Below are 20,162 nucleotides of genomic sequence, written 5' to 3'. Positions count from 1 at the left end.
CAGTAAGGGAAGGCTAATGAAGGGAAAGTTCACCAGTGCAAACAAAGGGAAGGAAAAGGGGGTCCGATCATGTGACCACTGTGACAACTCATGATTGGAAAGTCCATCCTGCTCCCTCCCCCCCTCCTGCCTTAAGGCCCTGTTAAGGGGCTGTGATGGGTGAATAGGAAGGGGTTAAAGTGAACCCGTGTTTCCCATAAGGAACAAGGCAACAAGTTCAGTTTAATGTAGTGCTCACCCCCGGAAGAGCCTGCTGAATGGTCCCAAGATTCTTTCCCAAACAGTGTATTTGCTGCCAGCCACACAGTGCTTATGCTTTATTAAGCTCAAATTTGGATGGGTGCAGGGTAACTGGGATACTCCTGTAGGGCAAAGTAGTAACTTGAGGACACTTGTCTCTTTCTCAAAGATACCTAGCTCAGTCCTTGCAGCAGAAAATAATGGCCTGAACTGCACCAGAACACTGTAAGGAATGTCTTCTTTTTTGCACAGGCTGGCACTGAAGTATGAGGGATCATAACAGTACACAGTCACCGGATCTCACCGGTTTGTACTCACAAATGACCTTGGATATTTTAATGCTTCCTTCCAATATCAGCTAGACATGTCTCCTGTGGGCTCCACAAACCAGATCCCTAGGTAAATCCCTCAGTCAGCGCCAGCAAAATTCAATAGATTAGGTCCTCCCAGCTCTGCCACACCTGGGACCTCAATGAACAAATGGAAAATCCCAGCTGAACTGCCCAGAAGGGACAAGAAGCCCTCTGCTATAGATCTCAAACTATTTATGTACTCCCCCAGCCACCTACTGGGCGCCCTCCCCCAGAGATTGGTTTGGACCACATACATAGTCAAACTGTAGATTTGACTCTCCCAGCCCACTACCCTCCAGAACTCCCATGAAAACAAGAGGGGGGGCAGTTAAACCCACAACCAGTGAAATTCGGAGCAGCCCAAAGCAATCACATGCTGCTCCACTAATTCCAAAATTTACCTAACCTAGCTAGCATCTAGCTAGCAACCCCAAAAAAAAAAAAGCGCAAAACAAATGCCTCAGGATTCCAAAAAAGTCCTTTACCCTTGTCACAAATAACAGCAGGAAAACAAAATAGAACCAATGCGTTTCAGGCTCCACAAACTCCTACTTCATCTGGGTTTTAAGGTAATGTGACTTGAAGAATGTCTGGACTCAAAAGGGTTTGAAAAATTCTATACATAGAACATCTAATATTTGTACCAGCAGGTAATACAATGCATATGTATTTTTCAATTTTGGGTAAACTCAAGTCACCCAGCGCAACCAATTATTCCTTTTTAATGGGTCGCAAATTTGCGCCCATTGCCTCACCTCCCCCAGCACCTGATATTTTAGCTTTCCTTACTCCTCTGCTGTTCAGTTTGGACCAAAGTCCTGCCCATACCTGTCACTCACCCCGTTCATTTCCACCTGGCACAGATGGTATTTTTCATGCACAGGGGCTATATATAATATATATATATATATATATATATATATATATATATATATATATATATATATATATATATATATATATATTTAAATATATATATATTTATATCTATATCTTTACCCATTATTCTATGGTCAGTACTAACAGGGATTTGCCCCTAGAGGGATCCTTATTTTTAGTTCACAGATGGTACTTGTAGATGGACTGGTAAGGCACCTAGTGATTCCGGCTGGGGAGATTTCACTTCCTGTCCTGAAGGCGCAACCGGAAATGGGAGGAGTTATCCAAGGAATAGGTGTACTAAACGGAGGATTTTCTCCCACCTCTTGCTCAGCTGACAACTCCAACTTTTTGGATTTTTCCTCACTCTCTGTCTCAGTGATAGCGATCCCCAGGAAGAATACAGTGGTGAATTTTCCCAGCAGGGACACGGCAATCACAACCTGAAAAAAATGAAAAAACAAATGTCTCTACATTCACATTACGGTAGAGCACGGCTTTTTCCTTTTCAGTGACAATCTTTATGCAGACTACAATGAAGGAGTCTTTGTGGTCTGTAAATGTGATTATGAATTCCTGTTGGTTTGCTGGCTCTGGATGAGATGACCCCATGCAGATTACACACTTGCTAACCAGAGTCTTGTAGACTGTGGTCTCCTAGCTTCCTCATTCTCTGACCTCTGGTTAGAAAGGGAACCAATAGGTATCATGTTAAAACAATGACATTTAAAAAGCTACTATGTAACAAAGTATACTACTCCTTTCATGAGTACATTCCATCAAATGATGATTGGTAGCTAATAAGAAGTAGGGACTCTCACCACCTATCAATCATTTATATAGGCATTAGGTGTTCCTTCTCTCTGACCAGAGGACTGAGAGTGAGGAGGCCAGAAAATCACATGTAGACTACAAAAATAACAGTGAACTAGCTACTAGTGTGGATACAAAAACCACAGTCACTTCCAGTGCTAATAGGTCTTCCAAGGTGAGGAGTAACAGATGTCAGATAAAATGGTGGTGTGAAAGGTATATATGGTATCCCAGAACTGGGTAGACGCTGCCTTTCTCGGATGGGGTAATCCGAAGGGAACTACAAGAAAAATAGAAATGGAAGGCGCGCACACCTAGTGCATTACCACAATCACTAGATCTAGTGATTACAGAGTCTTGGGTTTATTGGACTTTATAGGGGGCTTAAAGGGGACCTAATATCCCACCCCCCTTACCCCCCAAAAATATAGTACTACTTTCCTAATATTTTTTATAATCTCCCTGTATGGCTTTCTCTATGAGACCTACTTCCAGAAATTAAGGAAAGGATCTTAACCTTTCAAGAAAGCATTGTTGTTACCGTAGGCCAGTGAGTGATGGTGAATCGCATCCCAGATGTTTTGGAACTACACTTCCCATAATGCTCATGCACTCTGCAGTGTAGTTGAGCATCATGGGAAATGTAGTTCCAAAACATCTGGGGTGCCAAGGTTCACCATCTCTGCCTTAGGCACTGTTTAGGACAGGATAGGTTCACCGCAATGATACATATGCTAAAAATCCAATTAAAGTGTATATTTTAGGCCAAAAACGTTTTCTCTAGTTATGGACAAAGTTGGGAAGGATTATAAACTTGGTTTGATTTTTGTAGCTACCCAGGGCTACTGTCCTGCTTACAATGGCTTTACCAGCTAGGAAGTGATGGAAAATCTGCAACAGGGACATAGATACAGATTTTCTGTGATTAAAAGGACAGAAATCCAATGGATGAAAGGGGCGGGATAGAAACAATCAGGCTAGGGAGAAAAGGGCTAGATCAATATTTTACAACTAGCATGGGACTCGGTTTGGCCTGGATCAGAATCATAAGTGGCCATGGTTTTGGGTGGCTAGTCACCAGAACCATGACAACCAATGACACTCATGGGCCAGGACCCATGGAGTGTTTTTTTTTCACTACGGTATTGGTGTCCAGCTCGCCTGCACCATGGCAACTCGTCTTGCGGATCCAGCGCAGGCCAGGTATCATGCAAGGCCACCCCCGGCATTCAGGAGAAGACCCATCCTCCGCCACACTGCTAGAATTAAAACGTAGGACTCTGATGTGAAGAGAGGACGGTGTGATTGGGGGAGGCTCTATGATGAGGGAGATGTGTGAATGAGGACTGTGTGATAGGGGAACGTGTGACTGGGGTGGGCTCTGTGATGTAGGGGACTTTGTGATCAGGAAACTCTGTGCTGATCAGAGAATCTGATGTGATGGGGGGAGGTCTGTACAGAAGGCCTCTGATGTATTTTCGGGACTCAGATATGATGGGGGCCTCTGATTTGAAAAGGGAAACTCTGATATGAAGGCAGGATCTGATGGAATGGAAAGACCTCCGATGTGATAGAGGAACCTCTGTTGTTTGAAGAAAAGTGGGACTTTGATGTCATGGGGGATCTCTAATGTGATGGGGGACCTCCAATGTCATGGGGGAACCTCTGATGTGATGGGGGAACTTCTGATGTGATGGGGGACCTCCAATGTCATGGGGGAACCTCTGATGTGATGCGGGAACCTCTGATGTGATGGGGGACCTCCAATGTCATGGGGGAACCTCTGATGTGATGGGGGAACCTCTGATGTGATGGGGGACTTCCAATGTCATGGGGGAACCTCTGATGTGATGCGGGAACCTCTGATGTGATGGGGGAACTTCTGATGTGATGGGGGAACCATTGAAGAGAAGTGGGACTTTGATGTCATGGGGGATCTCTAATGTGATGGGGGACCTCCAATGTCATGGGGTAACCTCTGATGTGTTGGGGGAACTTCTGATGTGATGGGGGAACCTCTGATGTAATGGGGGAACTTCTGATGTGATGGGGGGAACCTCTGATGTGATGGGGGAACTTCTGATGTGATGGGGGAACTTCTGATGTGATGGGGGAACCTCTGATGTGATGGGGGAACCTCTGATGTGATGCGGGAACCTCTGATGTGAAAGGGGAACTTCTGATGTGATGGGGGAACCTTTGAAGAGAAGTGGGACTTTGATGTCATGGGGGATCTCTAATGTGATGGGGGACCTCCAATGTCATGGGGGAACCTCTGATGTGATGGGGGAACTTCTGATGTGATGGGGGAACCTCTGATGTGATGGGGGAACCTTTGAAGAGAAGTGGGACTTTGATGTCTTGGGGGATCTCTAATGTGATGGGGGGCCTCCAATGTCATGGGGGAACCTCTGATGTGATGGGGAAACTTCTGATGTGATGGGAGAACCTCTGATGTGATGGGGGAACCTTTGAAGAGAAGTGGGACTTTGATGTCTTGGGGGATCTCTAATGTGATGGGGGACCTCCAATGTCATGGGGGAACCTCTGATGTGATGGGGGAACCTCTGATGTGATGGGGGAATCTTTGAAGTGATGGGGGAACCTTTGAAGAGAAGTGGGACTCTGATGTCATGGGGGATCTCTAATGTGATAGGGGACCTCCAATGTCATGGGGGAACCTCTGATGTGATGGCGGAACTTTTTAAAGTGATTGTAAACCCTTACAACACACTAACCTACAGGTAAGCCTAGATTAAGGCTTAGGCTCCATGCACACTGAAGCACAAAAAAGCTTTTTCTGGATGCCAGATTGCTGGCAGAAAACACGGGTTGAAAAACGTGCTTTTAACAGCGTTTTGTACTAGCGTTTATGAGCGTTTATTAACGTTAGCGTTTATGGGCGTTTTCAATAAAAATACACAAAGGACATTCCAAAAATCCCACAGTGCATTCCAAACTTCCACAATGCATTGAAAAAATAGAATGCCGAACACTAATTAAAGCGTGTTTATGAGCGTTCATCGGCGTTTTTCGTTTTTTGGCGGTGAAAAACGGCAAATTTCTGGCGTTCAAAAAAAAGCCCATAAACTCCACTGCTCATTAAAGCTAAAAAACGTCCATGTGTGCATGGACACATAGGCTAACATAGAGTGCAGTTTATGGGCTTTTAAAAAAAAACGCCCAAACTCCAATAAACTGCAGTTTATGAGCTCCAGTGTGCATGGAGCCTTACCTGTAGGTGCTGCAAATATCTCCTAAACCTACATGGTTTAGGAGATATTTACAATTCCCCATATGAGGATTCTTTCTGCGCACGCACCAATGTACTCGGTGCATGCGCACTTTAGAAGGATCACGGCGTGCCGTTTTCAGTAAACGACATGCCGTGACTGGCAGCACCCATGTTCACGCGCGGGAGTGATGTCACGCGACTCCGGCCAGTCACAGAGCCGGAGTCCGTGACCCCGGAAGGAAGATGGACGCTTCCAGCTGGCGAGGAAATCGGGGACATCGCTGGCTCCGGTGTCAGGTAAGTGACACATAATGGGCTACTACGCGATCCTTTGATGTCATGGGGGATGGGGGATCTCTAATGTCATGGGTGACCTCCAATGTGATGGGGGAACTTCTGATGTGATGGGGGAACTTCTGATGTGATGGGGGAACCTTTTAAGTGAAGGGGGGACTGACACGATGGGGGTACCTCATATGTGATAACAGGAACCTCTGATGTGATGGGGGAACCTTTTAAGTGAAGGGGGGACTGACACGATGGGGGGACCTCATATGTGATAACAGGAACCTCTGATGTGATGGGGGAACCTCTGATGTTATGAAGAACCTTTGAAGCGAAGGAGGGCTATGACGTAATGGGGGTCCTCCAATGTCATGGGAGAACCTTGGATGTGATGGGGGGAACCTTGGAAGTAAAGGTAGGGTCTGACATGATAGGGAAACGTCAAATATGAAGGAACCTCTGATGTGATGGAGGTTTCTAAAGTGAAGGGGGACTCCGACACTATGGGGTGTTGTAATATATGACCTCTGATGTAATGGGAGAATCTCTGATGTTAAGTTACCTTCTTTAAGGCAGTTGTGTGCATCGTTCCAGGCTCAGGTTCCCATAGAAAAGTAACACTTATATTTTTTTTTTACATTTTAGACTGGGGTGACTTGAGACTCTGCATGCTTTTAAAGGGTGCCGCAACTGAAAAAAGATTGAGAAACACTTGCTAGATGATGCTGGCTGCCCTCCAACTGCGGGCAGGTGGGCCCTACGTGACTTTCTGCACATTCTAATGCACGCTGTTAGAAGCTCACAGTGTGCAGTGAAACCAAAGTAAGTCATTTCAGTCCAGGAGAGGAGCCTGTATAACTGTATATTACTGAAGTTAAGTCTGGAGTTCAGCTTTAATAAACAGTAACAAATGGAAGGACGTTGCCTCATTACAAAAGCTGAGTCACACTTTTCTTTTAACTATGTGTCATAAAAGAAAGCAAAAGCTGCTAATGCAATTAACATAACCCGCAGCCTGTCACACGAACACATATGCCATTCCAAGACCATGTTTTATTTATTTTCAATCGACCTCGATCAGAAATAAAAATAATCAATAGAGTTACCGTCGGGGGAGGGGAAGGCCATTTGTGGGGGGGGGGGGGGGGGGTGCTTTGGTATTTTTTTTTTCCTCTTTTTCCGGCCTGCTTTGAGACAGGGGAAAATAATTTCTCGAACACGTTAGAGATCCATATGGCAGAGATCAAAGGTGTTACTGGGTGCATGATTCTGCTTTATTGCCAGGCACTGCTGTTAATTAGAAAACAAGATCAGAAGCAGTATTAAAATCCAATTAAATTGATATGAACAGATTGCCAAGTGATGTTCACTAATGTATAATTGAGCACCATGCAAATTTCAGTGACTGTCTTTTGTGTTCTTCCCCCCTCACTCCGGAATGAGTGATGAGGCTATGAAGTTTTCCTTCCTTGTGGAAGATAAACAAGTTAATGCGCTGATCTTGGGGGTATTGCTTGGGTGATTGATGAAAATGAGAGCGGAATATTAAAGTATGACTTTTTGGTTTATTTTTTTTATTTTTATTTTTTTACTTCTGCGTCCTTTTTTTATTTTATTTTTTATTTTTTATTTTTTTACTTTTTCTATTTTAATCAGATAGCTGTCTACAATTTGCAATGTTTTCCTTTAATCAAGTTAATGCTTTATTTTCAGTTTTTTTTTTTTTTTTTTTTGTTAAATTGTAAATAGCTTGCGGCAGAATTGTTACAAGTCGAGCATTATACAGATTTACACATTTTTTTTCTCTGGCTGTGTAAGCTGTGAGTTAAAAGTACTATACCTGGGGATATGACAAGCTATTTTTGGTCCTCAACCTGTTATATTGAGTATTGTCTGTTCCCAGTGGTCACCTAATACTCTGTACATGAGCTAATTTGGTCTGAATAGAGAATGCCAGGGCAAAGGCTTGTGAGCGGTAGTGCAGCAAATGCACGGGGTGCCCCCATACCACATAAGTAGTGCAGCAACTGCACGGGGTGCCCCCATACTAGATGAGTAGCGTAGCGACTGCATGGGGTGCCACTTTACCAGATGAGTAGTGCAGCAACTGCATAGGGTGCCACCATGCCAGAACAGTAGTTCAGCAACTGCATGGGGTGCCACCACACCAGATTAATAGTGCAGCAACTGCATGGCGTGCTACCATATTAGATGAGTGGTGCAGCAACTGCATGGCGTGCTACCATATCAGATGAGTAGTGCAGCAACTGCATGGCGTGCTACCATATCAGATGAGTAGTGCAGCAACTGCATGGGGTGCCACCACACCAGATTAGTAGTTAAGCCTTAGCTCCCAACTCTTCCTGATTTCGAGGGACTGTCCCAGATTTGGAGCAATGTCCCTCATTCCTCCTAATTTGTCCCTCATTTTGGTCTGATCCATATAGTTGTATATGAAATGCACTTTTTATCTATCAAAAAAGTGTTTCCCAGCGCTAAACCTTCCATCTGATTTCTAAATTGCTGCATTTGTAATTTCCAAAAGCCAATATAAAGCAAGAGTAGTGGTAAAAAAGCACTTGTGGGTTTAACCAATCTTGTTTTTTTGTACAATTTTCCATTAAAGGGGCGTGGCAGAGGTTGTGTCCTATGCCTACATACTTTTGCTGATAGGTGTCCCTCATTTCCATCACAAAACGTTGGGAGGTATGGTTCAGCAACTGCATGGGGTGACACCATACCAAATGAGTAGTACAGTGACTGCATGGGGTGCCAACATACCAGGACAGTAGTTCAGCAACTGCATGGGGTGCCAACATACCAGGTGAGTAGTGCATGGCTGCATGGGGTGCCACCACGCCAGAACAGTATTTCAGTAACTGCATGGGGTGCCACCATACCAGATGAGTAATGCAGCTACTGCATGGGGTGCCACCATATCAAAACAGTAGTTCATCAACTGCATATGGTGCCACCATACCATATTAATAGTGCAGCAACGGCATGGCGTGCCACCATACCAGATGGGTAGTGCAGCAACTACATGGGGTGACACCATACCAGATGAGTAGTGCAGTGACTGCATGGGGTGACACCATATCAGATGAGTAGTGCAGCAACTGCATGTGGTGACACCATACCAGATGAGTAGTGCAGTGACTGCATGGGATGCCACCATACCAGATGAGTAGTGCAGCAACTGCATGAGGTGCCGCCACACCAAAACAGTAGTTCAGCCATAGCTCCCAACTGGCCCTGATTTCGAGGGACTGTCCCTGATTTGGAGCAATGTCCCTCTGTCTCTCATTCTTCCTCATATGTCCCTTATTTTGTTCTGATCTATATAGTTGTAAATAAAATGCAGTTTTTATCTATCAAAAACTGTTTTCCGTTGCTAAACCTTTCATCTGATTTCGAAATTGCTGAATTTGTAAATTCCGAAAGCCAATATGAAGGAATAGTAGTGTTAAAAAAGTACTTGTGGGTTTAACCAATCTTTTTTTTTGTACAATTCTCCTTTAAGGGGGCGTGACAAGGGGTGTATCCTATGCCTACACACTTTTTCTGATAGGTGTCCCTCATTCTCATCTCAAAAAGTTGGGAGTCATGGTTCAGCAACTGCATGGGGTGACACCATACTAGATGAGTAGTGCAGTGACTGCATGGGGTTCCACCACGCCAGAACAGTAGTTCAGCAACTGCACGGGGTGCCAACATACCAAATGAGTAGTACATGACTGCATGAGGTGCCACCAAGCCAGAACAGTAGTTCAGCAACTGCACGGGGTGCCAACATACCAGATGAGTAATGCAGCTACAGCATGGGATGCCACCACCCCAAAACAGTAGTTCAGCAACTGCATAGGGTGCCACCATACCAGATGAGTAGTGCTTGCAAGAGCATTTGAGCTTGCCATCACTAATGCCTTGTACACCTGAGTGGAATGTCCGACAGAAAAAGTCAGATGGAAGCTTTTCATCGTATATTCTGATCGTGTGTATGCCTTTTTTAACTTTTTTTTTTTAAAACAAATCATATTTTAAATATTTCCGATGGAACCAATTCCTATCGGGAAAACCATTCGTCTGTATGCTGTTCCGATGGACCAAGAACGAAGCATGCTCTGAAACAAGTACCAGACGGAAGCTATTGGCTCCTGGCTATTGAACTTCCTTTTTCTAGTCCTGACGTATGTGTTGTACTTCACCGCGTTCTTGACGATCGGACTTTGGTGTGATCGTGTGTACGCAAGATGCAGGTTTCAGCGGAACTCCGTCGGAACTCCGTCTGAAAAACCTTCAGAGTTTATTCTGATGGGAAAACCGGTCGAGTGTATGCGGCATAGGTCAATTCATTTTGTTTGAAAGTTCTTAAAATTGTATTCAGATCTGCCATTTGAATGGAGTTCCAGATGTATTAAACAGGTGCCTAGAACAATTTCAATACAATATTTATGATTTTTTTTTCCTGAACAAAAAACACATTCCTGGAAAATCACGCTCCATGAAATTTCCCCATCAATACAGTTGAAAATAATAATCAATTGGAGTCCACTAACCACTAGAACATCGAACCAATCTTTGAAAAATTAAAATTTTGGAACACAATTCTACTAGTATATGGCCAGATTAACCACTTGCCTACTGGACACTTTCATCCCCTTCCTGACTGAGCCAATTTTCAGATTTCAGCTCTGTCGTACTTTGAATGACAATTGCGCAGTCATGCAACACTGTACCCAAACTAAATTTTTATCATTTTTTTGATCAGAAAGAGTATTTTTTGTTATTTAATAACTACCGTGTTTTGAATTTTTTGCTAAACAAACTAAATAAGATAGAAAATTTTTGGAAAAAATACGTTTTTATTAGTTTCTGTTATAATTTTTTTTAAATAAGTAATTTTTATCCTTCACTGATGTGCGCTGATGAGGCTGCACTCATAAGTTACACTGATGTGCACTGATAGGAGGCATTGATGGGCGCTGATAGGCTGTACTGATGGGCACTAATGAGATAGCACTGATGGGTACTGATGAGACAGCACTGATGGGCTCTGATGAGGCAGCACTGATGGGCACTGATGAGACAGCACTGATGGGCACTGATGAGAGAGCACTGATGGGCACTGATGAGATAGCACTAATGGGCACTGATGAGACAGCACTGATGAGACAGCACTGATAGGCACTGATGAGATAGCACTGATGGGCACTGGCGAGACAGCACTGATGGGCACTGATGAGACTGCACTGATGGGCACTGATGAGAGAGCACTGATGGGCACTGATGAGGCAGCACTAATGGGCAATGATGAGGCAGCACTGATGGGCACTGATGAGGAGGCACTGATGAGTCTGCCCTGAACTGTGGCACTGATGTGCATTGATAAGCGTCCCTGATAGGCATCAGTGGTGGCCACTGACAGGCAGCACTGATGAGTACAGAGTGGCAGCATTTGTGGACACTGTTGGGGCTGCAATGATCATCAGTGTACTGATTATCAGTATAGATGTCCCTTGAGTGGATTTGCTGTTTATCAGCTCTCCTCTCTTACGAGGTTGCCAGAGTAAGGAGAGGATTGTTGCTAACTGGCAAATCCTGTTTACACTGTGATCAGCTGTGATTGGACACAGCTAGTCACATGGTAAACAGCTTCTTTGATTGGCTCTTTACCCCGATCTGTGATCAGCTTTGTCCTAAGGATCCAAATCCCTGCCAATGCACCGCACAGGGTGGCTCATGGGCAGCGTGACCACGGGAAGATGTCCAAAGACGCCCTCCCAGCAATGTGAGCCTGCTCTCCGCTGTAGCCATCTTTCGGCTATAGCACGGGCGGGAAGAGGTTACAGAAAAATTCCAGGTATAGATATCTTACACATAGTTACATGGGTCCAGCTTCCAACCAGCCTTGCCACCAGCCTGCCTACTCCAGACTTGCCACCAATCGTGACACTGTTATTATTTGAGTAAACAGTTTTGAAGTGGCTGCCATATTCTTTTTGGTCATCTTTGAGGCAAAGTTTAACCCTGACTGGTGTCTACCAAATAGCAGAATTCTATTAGAAGCCGGCACCAATCTGTATCAAGTGGGGAAGAGGAGGAGAGACTGGAGACTGTAGTCTTAAAGGGCAAGTGAACTGAGTTATTAATAAAGAGAGTACAACCCATATACCTACTGGAATAGGAAGGTGGAGGAGTCAAGGGTAGGGAAGTCAAATGACACATGCAGGCTCACTTAAAGGAGACACGATCGTGCAATGAAAGTGTGGTTATTTGATCCAGTTGGATCCTGTGCAGAGAACTGTCATTGAGTACTGGATTAAGGAGAGCAGTTGTGGGGCTTGCAGTGTGGGAGAGCGGTTTATGCCAGAGCTTGGAGATATCCTTAGCATTTATGCCTACATGCCTATTTGATCTACCTTCTGGTATGAGGAACAGATGCGAGCACTGTGGTGAGGTGTGTCGATACATACACTGAAGTAGGTGCGAGGGTCTTTCCTCTTCTATTCACCATCTCCCTTGGATTCCATCTATTTCATACCTTTTAGCGCTGCATATAATCTTTCTGTAAGTATGTGTATATGCCATACCTGTGGGGTTCCTCTAGAAGCTGAAAATCACCGTAGTAGATCGATACTCCAGTGATCTCCACTAGCTTCTGGATCTGGCGCCGAGCAGCTGCCCTGCTGCATTGTAAACACAGGAGGTCGGAGCCTTGGCATGGGCACCATTCAGAGAACACATTGCATAATCTCAATAAATGTAATAATTCTCTGCCTGGATGAAGTGGAGAGCGTGATTTCACTTCCCTGCCTCTTCATCTCAGCCAATCAAAGAATGCTTGTATGTAGTTATTGTGTTTAATGAGAAAATGCAAATGGCGTCCATGCCGAGTCAAGGACCTCCTACTCAGGGGTTGATCCAAGGGGGCAATGGGGAAATTGCCCCCTTTCCCCTCGAGAAATTAGTGGTGGGAGGCAACTGGGTGGGTGAGAGAGCGGGCAGCTCCGCGGGTGGACGGGTGAGAAAGCGGGCAGGCCCGGCTGCCGGGTGGCTCAGTGTGTGAATGGGCAGACAACTCGGTGGCGGCTGAGAGAGCGGGCAATCAGCTGGGCAGCTTGGTGTGTGAGCGAGTGGCTGACCAATCAGTGAGATGCTGGGCAGGGGAGCAGAGAGATGACATCATCTCTCACCGCCCCGTGCCCGCCTGCATCCCTGCAGTAACTCCCGCCCTCACTGTGCGGGCAGCAAAGAGATTACATCATCTCTCTGCTGCCTGACTCTGGGTGGGGCAAAGCAAGAGACAAGCAAAACACTACCTTAGCAGGCAAGTGACAATCCACAAGGTGTGGCAGGTGACATGGCAAGTGGCAATCCGCAAGGTGTGCCAGTTGACGTGGCAAGTGACAATCCACAAACATGTGGCAGGGGACGTGGCAAGTGAAAATCTGCATCTGGTGGCAGGCAAGTGACAATCCGCAATGTGTGGCAGGTGACGTGGCAAGTGACAATCCACATCTGGTGGCAGGCAACGGTGGCAAGTGACACTCAGGGCTCCCACTAATTCTGCATTATGGAGAGTTGAACCATTTTATTTTATATTACAATGTAACAGAAATAATGCGCTTCAATCACCCTGGCACCATAACAACCATGGTGCCAGGATGATTAAAGTGCCAACACCAGCCATTTCCCAAATAAATTGCCCTCAACAAAAATGTATTTTCTGGCAGTGCCCCTCCCTGGACTAGACTCTGGATCCACCCCTGCTCCTACTGTATATTCACAATGCATTAGGCCAGCTGCTCAGCACAGAACCCACAAGCTAGTGGAGATAATTGAAGTACGGTGATTTCCAGCTTCTAAATGGAGCCCACAGGTATTGTACATACCTACTTACATTGGACCAAGCTGGTCCGATCTTACATGTAGAGATAGCCAAACCTGGAATTCTTCTTTAAGCACTCCTATTAAAGGCTGCTGTGGGGGAAGAAAGGGCTAGGGGCCCTGCTACTTTACTCTCGGAAAGTCTAAGAAGAAACTTCCAGGTGACTGAAATATTTGCATACCATATCCTCTACTGGCTCTCCGGCTTAGGCCCAAAACACAGCGAGGCCTCTCCCCACTCACCCGGATCAGCCGAGGAATCCGCAGGGAGACAGGAACCAACCTGCCCAACCTTCGCATTCAGCGAAACCAAGACGTGAACAAGTTAAATAAAGCAGAAAATACCTCGAAATATGTAATTGTACACCGAGAGAGGGATCAAAAGACCATCTATGAAAACAGGGCCCCATCTGATAGAACTCTTGTTTTTTAATGTCGTTTTCACATAATTAGGTCTGGAGTCATGTTCCTTCCTATATAATAATACCCTCAGCAACCACGATGAAATGTGCTTTTTATTTATTTTTTACTGCTATAAAAGGGTGGGGGGGTTTCACAAATGGCCTCAACTGCAGATTCTCCACCACTGGCACGTGTACCCCCCAAGGGTACCTCTGGAGATTTGTAAGGGGCACGTCTGTATGGTTTTAAACATTTGATCGTTTACGAGATTTTTTTTTTTTTTACATATAAAATTATTAGTTATAATTTATATGAAAGCATAATGGCTCATTTAGAAAACATGAAAATATATTTAGAGAGAACTTGTAGTATATGAATATATTTTAGGTAGTAGGTTAGCTTTCAGCATTGGTAATAGAGGTCCTGGTGCAGAGAAAGGCACTATCCCTCCCAGTAACCCTTATGCCGCGCACACGCGATCGAATTGTTTGGCGGACTTGGTCCGGCAAACAATCCGGCAAACGATCCGCAAATGATCCTCAGTAAGTACCTCTAATTAGTACCACCTGTATCATGGTGGAGACCTCATGTTCTCCCATATAGAAGAGTATAGCTCTCATGGTTCAGAGAAGCAGGATCTCCCAATCTATGGATAGTGTAGGACCCCCACTAATTATGGGGTACTTTGTTGCAGTAAGTGGGCTTAAGCACCGTATAGCAATATGGTGTGACCAAATCCCCATATTTTTTGATAATGTTTTTTGAAAATGTCTAGGTGTTTTTAAAAAGCCTTGCTGGAGGTAAATGTTAGTTTTGCATGTGTGCGTGTGTATGCAAGACATGTTTCGGTGTCGGAATGTCCTACCGTGTGTACAAGGGCATAACCCTGTAGTAGTTTGTAGTCCTTTGTCCCATGTTCCAACATGCTTTGTCAGAGAGGGTTTACCTTCTCCCCCAGTTGGTTGCCCGACAACATAACTATCAGGCTGGATTCACACCTATGGCATTTTTAGTGCTTTTTGCATTTTGCAGATTTGGACTACAGCCCATTTAACATGGTTTCCTATGGAACACGTTCTGTAGTGCAAATCTGCAAAATGCAAAAAGCACAAAAAATGCCATAGGTGTGAATCCAGCCTCAAGGCGTTGGCTGCTCGATAACTGGCAGCAAAGCAAATGCAATGGGATTGGTGATTGACATGCCAGAGAAGCACGGAATAAGGACTGAAAGTACTAAGGAGTGCTGCGCATGACAGGGTGACTGAGGGACTCACAGGGTTAACATTTGTAGGTGGAGCTGAGGAAAAGTTAGAGTGAAGAAGTTTTTGGTATAAGGGGAGGAGCCATATAAAAGGGAGGGGAGGAGCCTAAGGGATCATTCGGAGCCCAGTGAGATACAGAGGAGGCAGTTTTTCCCGCCCTCCCTCCCTAATGTTATGTGTTTATATTGGTGTGCCGTTGTTGCTGGTCTTTTCTTCTTTTGCAGGTTTCGTCGGCTGCCACAACAGCTGGAGGATCTTCCCAGTGGGAGCGGTGTGTTCTGGTGGTTTCTGACGGTAGACGGTTACTCAGAAGGGATCTGAGGGTGTGGGGGGCTCATCGAAAGATCGGCCCCTCTGGGTATTCCTGAACGGTGGATGGAATACGGTTATGTTCACTGGCGGAAGTTGTCTCCGACCGGTCACAGGTGGAGGCCTTTGGAAAAGTTGGTCAGGTGTACCGCAGTGAGTTGGTATTGGTTTAAGTGGGGTCACCGTCAGAGATCACCAGAATGGGCATTTAATGTTGTTTGATGTTAATAAAGTTATTTATATATATTTATATATATTTATATATTTTCATATATACAAGTTATTGGAGTGAGTTTGAATTATGTTTAATAAAGGCTGTTGTGGCCAGTTTACTCCAACTTATGGTGTGGTCTCGTTTCTAATGGGGGGAAGGTATTGGAAAAAGGTAAAAATAGAAGGGGAACATTCAGGCTACACTAGTCATGACCCCCCCACATTCGTTTAGCTGCCACTTGTCTTGGGCAAGTTCTTTGAGCCAGAGATAAGCTCCGGCAATCAAGGTGGCCATCTCCTTTCTAGCTATGTTGTCGGATGGCCACAGAAAGCGTGGGGGAGGCGCCCTGCCCAACCTTTTAGCTAGACTTACAAAGCATTTAGGAACATGGGACGAAGTACTATATATGCTTTGTATCCTGTAGAACATAAAAAAAATAAAAAATCCGATTAGAGTTCTTTTTTAAGTTCTTTGTTTCACAGGTAGTATTTGCTGGCCCTGAAACGACTGACTTTGGATCCTCATGTTATATGTGAACTTCTGGGTCTGTTCAAGCGAGATAAAAGCATGTCGAACCCCGATCTCTATAAAAAGCCAGCACTTCCATCTGGGCTTTTCTTCTGGCCGGTGACGGGAAGGGGACCTGAGAAAATAGGGAGGATCCACATACGGCCTATAGCTTAGTTGACGTTTGCACCACTATTGCTTCTGTATCTCCAATGCACCAGATCCAGAATGTAAACTAGTTCAATCCCAACATTGCTTCCTATTATCCTCTGTTTTGATGTATCAGGTCTTTGTACCCCAGCAAAGCAAGCAGCGCAAGGGTTTAATGTGAGATGTTTCATTAATTGTGTCTTCTCACATTTGCACACAACGCCTGGTAAAAGAAAGAAAAAAAAAAAAAAAGTAAAAAAATAAATAAAAAAAAATCACCTTTTAATGAAATAAATGACTCAATTAACAAGATGAAAAACAGCAGTACAGTGGCAGACCCACTTGGTGGCATAAAAAAAAAGGATAAAAAAGAATTATCTCGGCGGGGTGTAAATACAAGGACCGCCACAATACACAGCAGGCACATGCATTGAGTGACAGGCATCCAGCATGGTTGACAGATCCATCACAGCGCTGACCGCTGCCTTCAGTTAAGCGCGCCGCACTAGGAAAGAAATTGTTCTTTAAAACGTTGGTGTGGGCAATTTATTTTGTGCTAAAGCAGCCGAGCCGAGCCTTTGTCTGCGAACGTGACCTACATGAGCGGCGGGTCGCTGGTTCGCAAAATACTGACCCCGGGTCGACAAGCGCGGTGGGAATTTAAAATGGGCGGTGGCGGTATTATTGCCGCGGACCTTATTAATTATGGGAACAATGTCAAAGTTTTCTACTTCGGCCCATATCATGTCTATAATCCTGGGTGGTAGAATACTGAGCTTCACAGTTCAATACTCCTCTCCGCTGCGTTGTTTTGTCATGCCTTCGCCGGGGTTTAGCTACCTAGAGTAAGCTTTTCCCTCCGCTATGCTAATCCAATTAAAGAAGAATGCCCATCAGATTGCAATATTGTATGGAATGGATAGAAATTAAAGGATAGTAAAACTTAACAAGAAAAATGTGATAAACTGCAGCTTGCCAATGCTTAGATGTGGTGGCTGCATTTGTTTTCTTTTTTTTTTTCAGGTTAAGAACCAAAAAAAGAAATACCTGTTGATCCTGCTAAAAATACCCTATCCTTGTCATTTCATCTGCCATCAACTGATACCTTAATGCCTTCATGCCCACGCAACACATGCAGTATCTCACAAAAGTGAGTAGACCCCCTTTTGTAAATATTATATTATATCTTTTCTTTAGTCCTTTCTCCTTTTAGTCCTGCAAGCAACATCTTTGGGACGGTATAAGAGCGCTGTGCACAATGCTCCTACACCGCCCTTGCCCATTGGAAAAGTGATTCGGAAGCGCCGCAACACCGGCGCTTTTACCCCTTTCTTCAACTGCTAGCAGGGGTTAAAAGCACCCGCTAGTGGGCGTAAAGTGCCGCTAAAACTACTAATGGACCCACTGCCCCAGTGTGAAAGCACTCTAACCCTCTTGGGCATGGAGTTCACCAGAGATTCACAGGTTGCCACTAGGGATGAGCCGAACGCCCCCTGGTTCGGTTCGCACCAGAACCTTTGAACGGACCAAAAATTCATACGAAATTTAGAATCCTATTAAAGTGAATAGGACTCGAACATTCGAAATCAAAAGTGCTAATTTTAAAGGCTAATATGCAAGATATGCTACAGAACAACACCAGCAATAAGGGGTATCTTCAGGTGTATACTGTGCTGGAGGCACACAACACCCACTGTAACTGCTGCAGATGCCTGTATTACAGAAACAGAACAACACCAGCAATAAGGGGTAGCTTCAGGTGTATACTGTGCAGGAGGCACACAACACCCACTGTAACAGTTGCAGATGCCTGTATTACAGAACACCAGTAATAAGGGGTAGCTTCAGGTGTATACTGTGCAGGAGGCACACAACTCCCACTGTAACTGCTGCAGATGCCTGTATTACAGAAACAGAACAACACCAGCAATAAGGGGTATCTTCAGGTGTATACTGTGCTGGAGGCACACAACTCCCACTGTAACTGCTGCAGATGCCTGTATTACAGAAACAGAACAACACCAGCAATAAGGGGTAGCTTCAGGTGTATACTGTGCAGGAGGCACACAACACCCACTGTAACAGTTGCAGATGCCTGTATTACAGAACACCAGTAATAAGGGGTAGCTTCAGGTGTATACTGTGCAGGAGGCACACAACACCCACTGTAACAGTGCTAGGTTCCCAAGCAAAAAGACACTGTCCCTGCCTATCCTGCTCTTTCCCTGCATGCCAACACACTACACAAGGCCGCCGCGCTGGCGGCCTTATATAGTGTGGGGCGTGTACTAACCCCCCCTGAGCTATAATTGTGGCTCTCTTCACTGCTGGCGATTTGATTGGCCAAGCATGTGGGGTCACAGTGCATGCTTGGCCAATCATGAGCCAGCAATGTACTGTGATGGAGTAGTGCATTGTGGGCCGTTTGTGCCACACGAATTCGGTGCGAACGGTCCACAAAGTTCTGAATTTGCCGAACAGGCAAACACCCCGTGTTTGAGTCGAACATGCGTTCGAGTTGAACGCCGAGCTCATCCCTAGTTGCCACTGGAGTCCTCTTCCACTCCTCCATGACGACATCACAGAGCTGGTGGATGTTGGAGACCTTGCACTCCTCCACCTTCCATTTGAGGATGCCCCACAGATGATCAATAGGGTTTAGGTCTGGAGACATGCTTGGCCAGTCCATCATCTTTACCCTCAGCTTCTTTAGCAAGGCAGTGGTGGTCTTGGAGGTGTGTTTGGGGTCGTTATCATGTTGGACTACCGCCCTGTGGCCCAGTCTCCGAAGGGAGGGGATCATGCTCTGCTTCAGTATATAGAAAAGGAGAGCTATGGGACTTTGAATGAGGTGACCGCCATGTCAGCAACAACATAAAATTTAAGTTGCAGTACATGATTTATAGTTACATAGAAGAAAAATATTGTATCAAATAGATAGGTAGTCACACGACTTACACTAAATAGGCTGCTACATAGCATGCAATACAAATAGGAATTAGTCATAATAAATGTACTTGATAAAATAAATGAGTTAATAAACATGTATTATAGGAACAGATAACTTTGGGCATCTAGTGGCACTCAATGTGTTTCCTGGCATTGCAGCCATTCATCAGGAGTGTTATGAAGTGATATACTGGAAAAGAAATGGACAGGGGTTAATAATAACGCCCTTAGAATAAGGAAGGACAGAGAGATTATATCCCGACAAGGTGGAGATAAATTGGGATACTTACTACACAGCCTCAAAGCCACGTCCGGTAACCGCCAAGGAAGACGGGGATAACAGGCATGATGTCTCCCCCGTGGTTGGAACGGGGGAACCCTCCAAGGACGGGGAACAGTGCCCGGAGCCCAACATGGTGGTCACAGCATGATCCAATAGACTATGTGTGCACAAAAAGTGCATAGCGTTTCTAGAAAAAATGCGTCAAAAAATTAATTGTGTTAAATTAATTGTGTAAAAGTGTAGAAATAATGTGGCAAAATATCTATGATTTCCCACAAGGGGACTACATGAGGGGTGTATGTGGAATAAAACCAAGTAGAGGGTAGAAAAAAACATACCAATAGAGGATGGCTGATCTCTTAGCTAAGAGGGTAACCCGTGTGTGGGATCA

This window comes from Lithobates pipiens, unplaced genomic scaffold (assembly GCF_037356315.1).
Source record: "Lithobates pipiens isolate NorthernLeopardFrog02 unplaced genomic scaffold, aLitPip1_a1.2 Scaffold_30, whole genome shotgun sequence".
NCBI classification, from domain to species: domain Eukaryota; kingdom Metazoa; phylum Chordata; class Amphibia; order Anura; family Ranidae; genus Lithobates; species Lithobates pipiens.
Note: the sequence above shows the minus strand (reverse complement) of the source record.